This window comes from Micrasema longulum, unplaced genomic scaffold (assembly GCF_059751315.1).
Source record: "Micrasema longulum isolate JH-2025_06_02 unplaced genomic scaffold, ASM5975131v1 h1tg000942l, whole genome shotgun sequence".
Classification (NCBI taxonomy): domain Eukaryota; kingdom Metazoa; phylum Arthropoda; class Insecta; order Trichoptera; family Brachycentridae; genus Micrasema; species Micrasema longulum.
Genome location: NW_028278133.1, coordinates 384,923 through 398,480, shown reverse-complemented (window position 1 = coordinate 398,480; position 13,558 = coordinate 384,923).

Genomic DNA, 13,558 nt, shown 5'->3' with positions numbered 1-13,558 from the left:
TAATTAGGCCTTCTGGCCTATCGTGATGAAAAAAACAAAAATATGTAACAGAAATATATTTTAGTTGGTATAATTTTATTTTCTCAATATGAAATATACCGTAAACACTTTGGTTCTTCTGTAAAAAACTAACTGACTAAAACTAAAAGCGTTTTCATAAGCTCCCATTAATTTCGTCTCCATTTTCTTTTCGGAAGAAAAATGTGCCCCGGAAAAGTGTAAGCAAATAATGATTCATGCAATAAATAGAGGTAACGTGTCATAAGTAATAAGTTCTCAAGTTTGATAATGAGAATAATAAGTCAACGTCAGAAACGGTTATCACTCGGCACAGCGACTCAAAATGTTTTCACTGAAAGATGGATACATGTTACAGTCAAACTAACTAAAAGTGGTACTCTCATTTTTTATATTTGCTTCTTTTTAGGTTAAAAGAAAATGTGTCTTCATCCACAGGAATATTTTTCTTGTATTTCATGTAATAAAAAAAAACTTACTGTCCATATTTTTCAAATAATTGTTCTTTTGTAAGCAATTAATTTTGCGTTTTTATATACCTCTATATAGAATTTCATGAAAGTCGACTTAAAATCGACATAACACTGCAATATTGATTCAATAGTTTCTGGCAGCAAACCATTTCTTTTAGCGGGTCACTAGGCCCCAGGAGTTCTAAATAAATACTCATGTAATTTCAACCATTAAATGTCGGCAAAATATTTATTTAAAAAAGAGCTTTATACTAAAAAAATGTAGTCCTTGAACTGACACCTGAAGCGTAAGGCTGATCACCTTACCTTCAAGTTACAAATATCATCAAGTTACGCTGCAGTTGGTGTACTAATACAGTACCATATGCAATATTAGGTGCGGAAAGGGAAAAAAAAAATAAGTTCATCAACAAATACCTATATTTTTTATTGATATTTTCTCTCTCTCGGCACGGAACAGTCCAGTGAGGGAACATCATCTTTAATATAAAGAAGTAATACAAACATTGTAAAAGAACAAATAAATAAATACGTATTAAATAATGCGATCCCTTAGGCAAATGTGTGGTAGAACGACGTATGATAGGTGCACAATGTCGAGATCCGTGAACTGTGTAAGGCTGAGATATGCACTATCGACAGAATCAAGAAAGGGGTGTTGCGTTGGTTTGGACATGTAGACCGAATGGACAACGAAAAAACGGGTAAAAGAATCTACGATAGGAATGTTCATGGATGCAGAAAACGAGGAAGACCGAGAAAGACATGGCACGATCAAGTCCATCAAATACTTGAAGATGGGCATGTCAAAAGTAGGAATAATCGGCGTGCGTGAATGAGAACATGTATGAATGTAGAGGAAGCGAGGTCTGTATGCAAAGATTGAGTGTTATGGCGTTCTATCCTATCTGCCTACCCCTACGGGGAAACGGCTTGATGGTTTGTTTTGTAATAAATTTTAATAAAATATCAATTTTGAATGTTATTTTGAAAAAATACATAACTTCTATGCCGTTCATACAATTCACCAGCATTTTTTTTGAAAGACTTATTAGGGACAGTATTTTTCTCAGATAATTTTCTTCGAGAGTACCTCTTCGCGACGCGGCACACTCATGTCTCCGGCGCACCCCGCCGCCCGCCATGACAGCGTCTGACACGGAAAGTAACGTTCAACCACTTTTGACAGCTGGCGGATTTATCACGCAAGCTCCCCACTCCACCCCCCCCACACACACCAATCCAGCACTTCCCGCCCCCCGCCACTACCCACCATCTCTGCTGCCCTGGTACGAGAAGACCAATACTGCCGTCATACGAAGAAAGGCCGTTACTACATCGAAGTAAATTCTGAGGAAATTAGCGATTTGTCAAAAGTGAAGATTTGAGCTTGTCGTAGCTTTATGGGAAAAGATACTTATTTCGTAACATTTATATGTCTTATTACAAAAATATATACAGATTTTATTTTTCATAGAAATATTTTTGGGAGTACTCAGATTTTTTTTATTCTTGGTTTTTCTTTTCATTGTTGTAAAAATGTGGAATTGATTACACTCTCCCTCGCCAGCGACGTGAAGCTGCAAGTACACATTGCATCTAATAACTTTGATATCTCCATGAATATAATAAATTATGGCTTGATTTTTTCGGTATTTCTTCTGTAAAAATATTTTGTTATTTAAAAATTAATGTGTACGGAAATAAAATAAACATTTTACCGAAAATCGGGGATAAATCACCAATAAATATAAAGTTTCTCAATGTGTCGAATGTTGCGGAGTACGTAGTAAAAGAGTAAACCTCATAATATATAAACGTCTCTTTCTCGATAGTATAGGTATATTTAGGAGCGAGAGAAACAATTTCACGCATCATACGCGCAAATTACAAAATTTCTAGTACTTCTCCCAGACGCAGTTAGTAGCTAACTGACTTTTGACAGGGCCAGTTCCTCCGCCCGCGCTGGAAGCTTACGCTAAATTGCTAATAATAAGATCAAAAACATTATTACTTTGGACCTCAACTATAAATAATTTAACATATTACAACAGAGATGAAGAACATTTAAGAGAAGGTAATATAGAAGTCTAGGCATCTACAGGGCTTATAACCTGCCAATGGCTGGTTTAAGTGGCCACTTTTTATACTGTGTAACATTCACAATTCTGCCCATATTTAAACATCTATATTCCTTCAATTCTTTCATCTGTTGATGTTTGTGAAGTTAAAGAGCTGAAACCTTTATTTATGCGGGAGAGATTCATCTAATTGAATTATTTCACCTACATACTAGGCAACGCCTGAAAATGTTATTTTTTCTATTTCAATACTTCTTCATGGACCAGGTTATTTATCAACAATATTTTGAGTTTGTCAAAACAGAGATGATCATCTCTGATGTAATATGTTAATATAAACAGCTCCCCAGGGAGTTGAATCCAGTCCTTGTCTACAAAAATTTGGACAAACTCAAAACATTGTTTATAAATAATTTAATCAATTGGACTTGAATATTACATTTTTCCAGTTTAAAACTTCTTATTTTTTGCATGTGTAATAACTACACAGCACCATAAAGCGCAAATGTTTTTAGGGCAGTAAAGGACAGGTTAATTGCGAAATACGTTCTGTGAAATTCCTCTTCTTTATCTAATGGAAATATATTTTAAAAAATTTAAAAAAAAACAATTTGAACTTTTATAGATATGTACAAATGTTCATCTTTCTTTGCTGATCCATACTTAACCAATTTTTGACAAAAACATTATTCTCCGTATGGCGGCAAAATAATACCCAGTACCTATACAGTATACACTACTCGACTTTGAATCGCCTATTTTAGGGGTGGCCATCTAGATCAGACCCAAGATCAACTTGTTGCTATCTGGTGTCCGTGCGATCTACCAATCATCATTTTCCTACCCAAACCCTGTGGTGCATAGGGCACTACACTGGCACTTTAATTACAGCGTATCTCGATCATTTTTGTTACATGGAAGATAACGTGTTCAGCCATACGCCTCACCATCCGGTCTAGAACGATGATATTTTGCAGTGTAAAATAAAAAAACAGACATTGCCAGGAATCAGACCTTGGACCCTAAAGAATTGTATTTAGCTCTCATTACCGAATTTTCAACTTGATTATACGTCCAAATAATAAATAAATTTTGTTACCCATTCAATATAACTCATCATTATTATATTCCTCTTTTCCGCATCCAGTGGTGCACATAACAATACATCAGTTTACCAAATGCAGTGTATTTTGATCATCTGTTACATGCGCTAGATGGCTTAAAAAATCTTACAAGTCATCTGTTACGTGTGCTAGTTAGCTAAACAATCTTAAAAGTCATATATTACGTGAGCTAGATAGCTAGAAAATCTTAGAAGTCATTTATTACATGAACTAGATGGCTAAAAAATCTAAGAAGTCATCTGTTACATGAACTAGTTAGATAAAAAATCTTAAATAGCTAAAAATATCTTAAAAGTCATATGTTACATGAGCTAAGCTAAAAAAAATTAATAGTCATCTATTACGTGAGCTAAATAGTTTAGAGAATCTTAAATATCAAAAAAAAATAAAAATTTACCAGTAACATGAGCTAGTAAGATAAAAAATCTTAAAAGTAATTTATTTCTGTGAGCTAAATAGCTAAAAGATCTTAAATAGCCAAAAAATCTTCGAATTTACCAGATACATGAGCTAGATAGCTAAAAAATCTTATAAGGCATCTGTTACATGAGCTAAATAGCCAAAGAATCTAAGAAGTCATCTGTTACATAAGCTAGTTAGCTAAAAAATCTTAAGTAGCCAAACAATCTTAAAAACCATCTGTTACATGAGTTAGTTTGCAAAAAAGGTAAAAGTAATTTGTTACGTGAGCTAGAAAGCTAAAAAATCTTAAAAGTCATCTGTTATATAAGCCAGATAGCTAAACATTCTTAAGAATCTTTATTTTTTCCAAATGTTTTTTTTTTCATTTTGCGATTGACAGTCCTTGTGGCTACGATCGACCAGTTGGTTATCCCTGGCCTATTTGATGACTTGAAAGAGTCCTTGATAACCTTTTTTATTGCAATATTGCAAAAATACGTCCCCCGGGGTGTCGTAAAAGCGAAGACGCTTGACTCATGTACGGAGGGTTTGAAATTCTTTTCCCGGTGGGAACAGAAAAATTAAACATGGTTTTTCTCAGACTTGGGCATTTCGCAGTGAAATTCATGGCTAAAATTATTAATAAAAAAAATATTTTCGTGTTCAGACGGAATGAAAAATCAATAAACTAAAAATCTAAAATATATAAATTAAAATAAATAAATAAATTGGATTTTTCATAAATATATATTATATGAAACCGAACCAAAACCCTGTAAGGACAATAATGCAATTACTACTCTTAGGTAACAATCCTCAAAAATGAAATAAGTCCACCAGGTAATATAATAGTTGGTGGGTTCAACTACCGTGTATGAGGTCCCGGGTTCGATTCCTAGCAGGGTGGACTTGAAATATAAATAATAAATTTTGACTGTTTCTTGGCAGTTCATGTCAGAAGTACAGGATGTGAACCAGTTTTGAAGGAATGCACAGGATCTGGCAGCTGACAGAAATGCCCTTACACTCTTTGCGGGCAGTACTTGTATGTTTTAACTAAGGAGCGGACATGGAATGATGACGATGAATGATGAGGATATTTGTTTTATTGAACACGATGAGTAATATATTCGAAAAAGTCTTGCACTGCTGGTATTTAAGTACTATATTGTGCTTAAGAAAGTATCTTTAAATATATAATTCCTCTGTACGTGTGATGTCACCGTACTCTTCCTGAACGGCTTAACCGATTTACGTGCGGTTTTCAGAGAAATATAGATATTTGCGCTGTGCGCGTTCGTAAATATTAAAGTCTTCAATCGAACATGTAAAAAGTAAGTTAAGAGCATAAATGTGTTATTCATCGATCTACAAGGGTTGCATTTGAGGAGAATGCATTTGCAAAAAAACGGAAAGATATTGTTTTTTTGTGTATAAAAAAAGTTTGTTTTTAAATGTTTACAAACAGCATTTCTTTGTGGATTTCAATCAGATTCTTTCCTTGAATTCCTTATAATTTCTACCCATTCATTTCTTTTTATTGGATTTTCGAAAACACTAAAATAATATTAAATTCAATACATTTTTAATAATCGTATTCCTACATAAGTACACCCCTTTGTTGGTGAGACGACCGGAGTTTGACGTTTGCAAAAAGAATGCCATGTTTGAAAAAATATTTATTTTATGTTTTGGAATTCAACCATAAACAAGTACCTAGGTACCTACTTATTAATGAAAAGTATTTTGCCGACGTTCGGCAAGGACAACGACTGTCGGGTCCGCTAGTACATAATGAAATACTAATTAGAACATTTTTGTTATCATTCATTTTAAAAGAAATATTGCGTCTATTTATTTATTGAAATTTTTAGGGCTATTTTATTTTAGTCGCAAAAGTTGTGTTAGAAAATGGAAAACTAGTCGTGGTAGGGCGGGATTTGAACCTCGGGCCCTTCACTCCGGAGACCACGACACTACCCACGGGACCACAACCCGTCTCCAGATTACCACATTACCCAGATATTTAGAATTCGGGGGCTATTTTCAACAAGTGGAAAATAATTAACGTTTAGGAAATAGGAATCAAGTTGTGGTGAGACGTATGGTTCGAACGTTTGATCCGTGAATCCGACACATTATTCACGGAAAAAAAACCCGATTTTATTTTGCATAAACTATGCGCCGAAAGCTAGTTTAATGAAAAAAATTACCTTTCTACGTCCCTGGACTAGTCATGTTAAATGTATTTTTTAAAATTTTATCTAGGAGGCTGTTAATAATAAACTGGGCTTCACTTTTAGATTCCGTTATTGCGCTCTGCTTTCGCAACGAATAAAATTTATTTCCGCCGATAAATTTAAGGCTTCGCTGTTCTTATAAATGGCGGGTAGAATGTAGCTTAAAGCTCCCAATAATTTCATTGAAATACGGCCGAGCTTATATCTCAAAATTATAAGGTTGTCCGCACTGTTAGCGGCCGGCGTTATTTATTCCTCGCAATAAATTTTTGCTGGGAAATTTCGATCTTGGTATTCGGAATGTTACAAACTTTGAAGTTTTATTGCGATGTCTTTATGTTCCGCATGCTTTGAATGAGCGATGATGCATTTAATTTTTCTTTACCACACAGAAAATATGTTATTTTGCTAGGTATCAGCAATTTAATTTTATAAGCTACTAAAATATTACAACAAAGACGGAGAACATTTAAGAGAAGGAAATATTGAAATTTAGGCATTTACAGGGTTTGTGGTGTGTTATTGGCTGGTTTAAGTGAACAATTAACACGCTGTGTAACATTCATAATTTTACCGATGTTTCAACATCCATCGTTCTTAAATTCGTCTATTCGTTTACTTTTTAAGTTAAAGAGCCGAAACCTTTATTGATGTGGGTGAGATTCATCTGATAGAATTATTTTATCTGCGTGGCACTACTACAAACTTTTTTAAATTTTTATACTTTTTCTAGGACTATTTTTTTTTCCTTCTCTTTCACAGTAGTAGCTGCTCGATTGTGAAATAATATACTCTTTAATGACAGAGACGCCTCTTCTTTATTTACATTTAAATCTTGATTGAAATTTCATTATCTAAATATTGGAGTACTTCAAGTCTCCTTTTTCTTTTCTTACAGTCCCCTCTCTTCTCTTAATAGTAAATTGTAGATTTTTGGTTAATTTTTGTTTCAAATTTTGTAAAAAAATATAAAATTCTGTTTTTTATTAAAAATATGTCCATATACATTTTATTTTCTCAAACTAAACGGCTCGGGTAAGTAGGAAGTAATTACTTTAAGGCAATATGCCCGCTCTTACATATTTATGTAAAGTGATAAATAAATAAAAATAGTTTTTAAACTACTTTAGATTTTTTTGGTTGAAAAATTTTTGAAGATATTTTAAGTATGTCCGTGCGTAAACTTAAACTAGCATATAACCCTCTGTGCCTGAAAATTACACGAAATGCAAGACAAGTCAACAGAGGGCGCTGTCAAAACGTAATAAAACGAGAACAAAAGGGAAATCGCTCCCTTTTCAACTCCGACAGCCTTCAAACAAGAACATGGCGTTTAATATCTAAATCTCTTCATTACAAATTATTCTTACCATTTTACAGTCATTAAAAAATAAATCTCATGTCATATAATTTATACCATTTATTATAATAATGACCTTCATAATTTCGAAAATCGTAATTTATTAATATCAAATTGAGATAATTTTCCAAAGCATCTTATCCAGCATATCCTAAGATTTCATCGAAGAAAACAAATTCGTATCTTAAGTTATACGAAGAAAAAATATTTTCAACAGATATCTGAATACCTAAATAATACTTTGTTGATTTTAATTGTTTACCGTTTATTGACTTATATCTGTATTCTAAATTAGTATTTTTCTAACTTCTTCTAATTTAAAGATTATTTTAATATAACCTGAACGAAAAAATTTACTCCTGTTCTCCACTGCAATGTATGTATGTATTATTATGTATCCCTATATAGTTTCGACTCATATGTAATGATTTTTTTTTTTATTGTTTTTTTTTTTTCTTTCTCTTCTTAATTCGTTTTTATTTTTTGCTCCTTTTTGTGTAAAATGCATTTCTGTTCTTTTCACTTTTATACAAATATGTAAAGATGGTATTTTTGATATTATTCTTTTTTTTCTAAAAATCATTTATATATTTTATTAATATTTCTGTGTAAAATACATGTCTGTCTTTATTTGTATAAATGTATGTAAAAACATATTAAAACCTAAAAGGCGTTTAAATAAATAAATAAATAAATAAGAAAGTGAAGTAAATACTGAATAATATATAAGTACTAACACAGTCAATTCAAAAAGTCAGTTTAGATATTCAATGCAGTTACAATTTTTTAATACATTTCTTTTAAATTGGACAGTGTTTCTTAACATATAAAATTTTGATATGAATGTGTCAATTTTGCTGGCCTATTTGAAAATGTTTTCACGCTTAGACACTTATGTCTAATAAAAAAGTATCGGAATATTCAGCAGAGATTTACTAATAATAAATTGGTGGCCTCGACGCCTTCATATATACTCGAAATAAATCAAATATGTACAAAATATATTTCCAATAAAGATGTCGCGTTGGAAATATTGTTATGTTTTACTACATGAAACATTTTTATGTTGGATACATAAATATATCTTAATGTCTCGATGTTGAGAGGGAAGGAGGGTGGAATGAAGCTCGTGGCATGTAGTCTAGAAGAAGAGGAATAAAGATACATTCATCCCCCACCCGTAAGGCATGGGAGGGTGCCATATATCTTATAATCCGCTGAGAAATAGCACGCTAGCACTCATTTTGACTTTCTGTTATTTCTCAGATGAAATATACGGCAATTCTTCTGAATAATACATATACCATAATTCATATCCCCGTGTACAAATGTTAGCTTGAAGAGGTGACTTACAACTTACAAACCCCATTAAATTTCGGGTCGCATTGAATGTGCTGTGTACCGCCTATTGTCCAACAATATTACTGACATCGCAACAATGACGAAAACGTATTTTTGAGAAGGAAATATTGACTTAATACTTAACTTCAATATCAATACATAGATGGTGCTCCAACACGCTAGTGAATGCTTTCTCATTTTAATAAGATATATACAAGAATCAAAATGATACCAGTATCGATATTCGCTAATAAGCGGAATGGGGAATGTTGTTAAAACGTAAAGTGGCCACTCAACCCAGCCAATGACAGGTCATAAGCCCTGTAAACGCTCGAATATCGATAATCCTGAATTTGAAAAAATTCTACCTCATCTCTGTAGGAATATTGATAAAAAAAAAAATAAATATTGACTTATTTAAAATGATTTTGAAAATTACAATTATCGCATCTTTGTCTCCATTAGATGGTGCATAGGACGCTGCCTCCTACATCAAATGCAGCGTATATCGATCATCTGTTACATGCAGGAAAAATTATCAGTCTTACGCCTCAGGTTGTTTAGGGATAATGAAGTATTACTGTATAAAACCACCAATGAAATCAATATACAATGTCATCCTACGCAGGAATCAAACGAAAAATTCCCTACATCAAGTATGGTAGGGATTGAGCAAGCTACTACAATTCCGACTTATTTTTAAAAACAACAGTTGACAAAAACAAAATTCTAAAAATCTTTTACCCTCATAAAATATTATCTTTTTTACGAAGCCTTGTGACGTAGATTTTGACAATCTTTTCGGGATACATTTCAAATCATCATGAAAGTCTTAAGATATTTGAAATATTTTAAAAAATAATCATTAACGTCCCAGTACCTACACTTAAATTAGCTAAAGACAGGTCAGCCCCGAACATGCATTGCATACAGGAAACAATTCATAAGAATAGTTTAAACATAAGCTCATTGATATCACAAAAAAATAACAAATAATTCATAAAATATGAATGTTTAAGCACAGGCAGAATAAGAAAAATAAGTTTTTTTAGTTGTTGATGGAATACCAAACGAAGCCAAAAAAAATATAAAAAATTATGCACAGTAATATCTTAACTACGAATCTAAGGTTACGTATTTTTTTAATTACTCTGCGTGTGCATCACTTTTTCTCTTTGGTGTATTGTTCTGATTGGTAAGTTGACTTCCCGAAACCGAAAATCCATCGCAACATCATTGGTTGCTTTAGAAAAACTTGTGTGGTCATTCAAAATAGATCATTTTTATTATTTATTTCATACATTTTAGAGAAACGCCGTACAATTCAATGCTCTTGTTTTTAGTGTGTAATAAAACATTTATCATATCCAATTTCTCATAGCACTGAACTTCTTCATTGTAACCATATGATATAGTATAAGCCACGTTATGTTCTTTTTTTTTTATAACATAAATAATAATGGAAATATTTAGAGTAACCTAAAAACTGATTTTGATTTTATTTTTATAAAATTAAAATATTATACATAAGCATTATTTTTACCCATTATTTAATTCCCGCCAAACTGCAAAAGCGTTTTTATTGCTATCTGTGATCTGTTTTGTTAGTAAATAAAATAATGTCGGTTTAAAAAGGGGCTTAGAAAATAGGAGATACGTTTCGCAAGGCTTGAACCTGCAATGCTCTCTGATAACCAAACAACGTACTGCCGCGTTTCAACCTTTCGAGGTTATTAATTGTGCCTCATCTGTCTCTTACTTGTCAAGATAATGAGCGACTTGGGTGACTTTCACTGTATGTAATTATAACTTAAATGATACCACTGTTATATCATGACATTAATTGTAAGCATCAACTCTCACTGACTTGTCATTCGTCGTTTTTCTCTTGTAATAAAGATAATGGATTCTAACAACGAGAAAAAATAAGATAAACATATTTCAACACAGATGGAAAAAAAAATCATTCATCTCCTTCCCGCAACCAGTGCTGCACATAGAACTGCGTCGGTAAAACAGTCAGTGGTTATTCCAAATGTGTAAAATACTAGACAAGTGGTGAAAAATATCTCGACTTTGCAAGGAACGCAGTAATAAAAAAACGGACTAAGCAAACTCTGGTGCCAACTATCTTCAAGCGGAGGCGATACGTCTAGCTTGGCCAAGTAATGCGGATGCCTCCTGAGAGCTTTAACCAGGCTTGCTTATTTTCAAGGCATCAGGTTTTCACCGTCTTGGATGTTCGCTGCTGACTGTTAATTGAAAGTAGTTATGTAGAAAGCAGCTAGTCCACGATTTTGAAAAAAATGAGATATTGATGTTATCGGGTGCAGTAAGGTTAATTCTATGTTTTGTTAAAATTAGCCAGACTGCTATCGTACAAAAAACTGTATGAATCACCTTCTGAAAATGGAGTCGATCACAAATCGGCATTTCCCAATTTGCAGAAAACACTCACAGCACTAGAAAAATCTTACGGTACATTCAAATCATTAACACTGGTCAAACACATAATTAAATTCTTGTTTGTCTTGTAAAAAACAAGTTTACTCATTGTTTATCATTTGGTTAAGTCGAAAACATTCCAACTGTTGTGTAGATTCGATTATTCACCCTTTTCACAAAAGCGCTATCATCTCAGTTTCACTTTTCTATGACTGGCTGCTTTCTGCATAACTACGTTCAATTGGCAGTTGACGCGAACCTGACCTGGGAGACAGAGATGCCTGTGGTGGTATTCTGAATTTTCTCTACCCCCTAGAGAGTGATTAATTTTGAGATTTTTTTTTAATGCGACGGCACTTTGCTTCATATAATGGCCACACTGATGATTAAACTGGTGTATAAAACTGCTTTCAAAATGACAATGAAACTAATACTGTTTGGCTAATTCAACCTAAGTAAGTATTTTGGGTAATGCTTAAGGTCGCAATAATGTTCTCAATAAAAATTATCATGTTTGATTTCACGTGTTTATATTTTTTGACGTTAAATCATCAGTGTGGCCATATATGAAGCAATAATTAGTCGCATGGAATAAATATGTATTGAAGTGAAATATGGAATTGGCAGAGGAAGGATGAAAGCCGAGTGAACGCGGTTGAAATGCGATCTCTTCATTTCAATCAATGTATGACAGGGTTACGAATGATAAAATCAGGCGAGAGTGTAATTCTGAGTCAAGTATAATTGAAAAGATTAAGAAAGGGTCTCTGATGGTTTCGTGACGTAGAACGAATGGACGACGAAAGAATGGTAAAACAAGCATATATGGCAAAAATGAACGGCAACGTGAAACGTGGACGACCAGGGAAGACGTGGCATGATCAGATAAACCAAAATCTTAAGTCTGGTCATGTCAAAAGCAGACAGAACCGAAGGACATGTATGACAAGATGTATGAATGTGGAGGAAGCTTGGAATTTATGCCAGGATAGACGTGTGTGGCGGTCTATTCTATCTGCCTACCTTTTATTTTTATTTTTTTTTTTTATATGGGAGTTGCTTTATTATTTACCTTGCTTATAATATACAAGGTTTATATTTCAAAAAGTGGATTTTTCTGCTATTAAATATCTTAAAATTTATCTAAACTATTGGGATCAGGAGGGATATATTAATGTGGGCTAATCAGGAACTTCTCAGCATTTGCTCACGTGGAGAGGAAACCACTTAAAACTCTTCAGGAGAAGCCAGCCTGTTGGCAGTAGTCAACAGGCCTTCCGTTCCACTAGAGGAGTGTTCGGCATTTTGTTCCCTACTTTGGTTTATTTTACCAATTTCCTGCGCTATATTTATCATGTATGATACTACCTCTCGTGTGAGTTCTTTATTACCTATCACCGATGGGATGTCGCATAGATCTTCACCCAGGCCTCTGCATCGCGCCTCCAGCTTTTGTCTTTGAAAGCTGAAAAAGGGGCAATGCATCAACAGGTGAGGGACATCTTGAGGAGTTTCATCGTCGCATGGGCAGCTGTCAATCTCTGAGAGCTTGAAGCGATGCAGGTAGCTCATGAAGCCACCATGACCCGTAAGCATCTGGGTGAGCTCGTAGCCAGCATTTTGCATTTTTTTGAAATCATAGGCATGAAAAATAGTAGGGAAAAACATTTTAGTTACACTTCCGGTTGTCTCACTCAAATAGCGATCGTTCCAGAGTTGAAGGGTCCTGCTTCTTATTTTTCTTTTGGCAAAACTGAGCGGAAAATCGGCAAAATCGGGGGCTGTTTTCTTAAACGTAGCCTCCCGAGCCTTTTCGTCAGCTTTTTCGTTGCCAAGGATTCCGCAGTGTCCTCGTATCCAGCCGATGTACACGTCTTGGTGTCTGCATCGTAGATTCTGGATATCTGTCTTATGTCCATTACAATAGGGTTGACCGAATTTCGGTCAGTTATTGCATGGACTCCAGATTTGCAATCTGTCAGGATCGTTATTTTCTTCCATCTGTTTGGTGGCTTCTCCAAAACATAGACCAAGGCTTCTCTGATCGCAAAGAGTTCTGCCTGAAACACGGAGC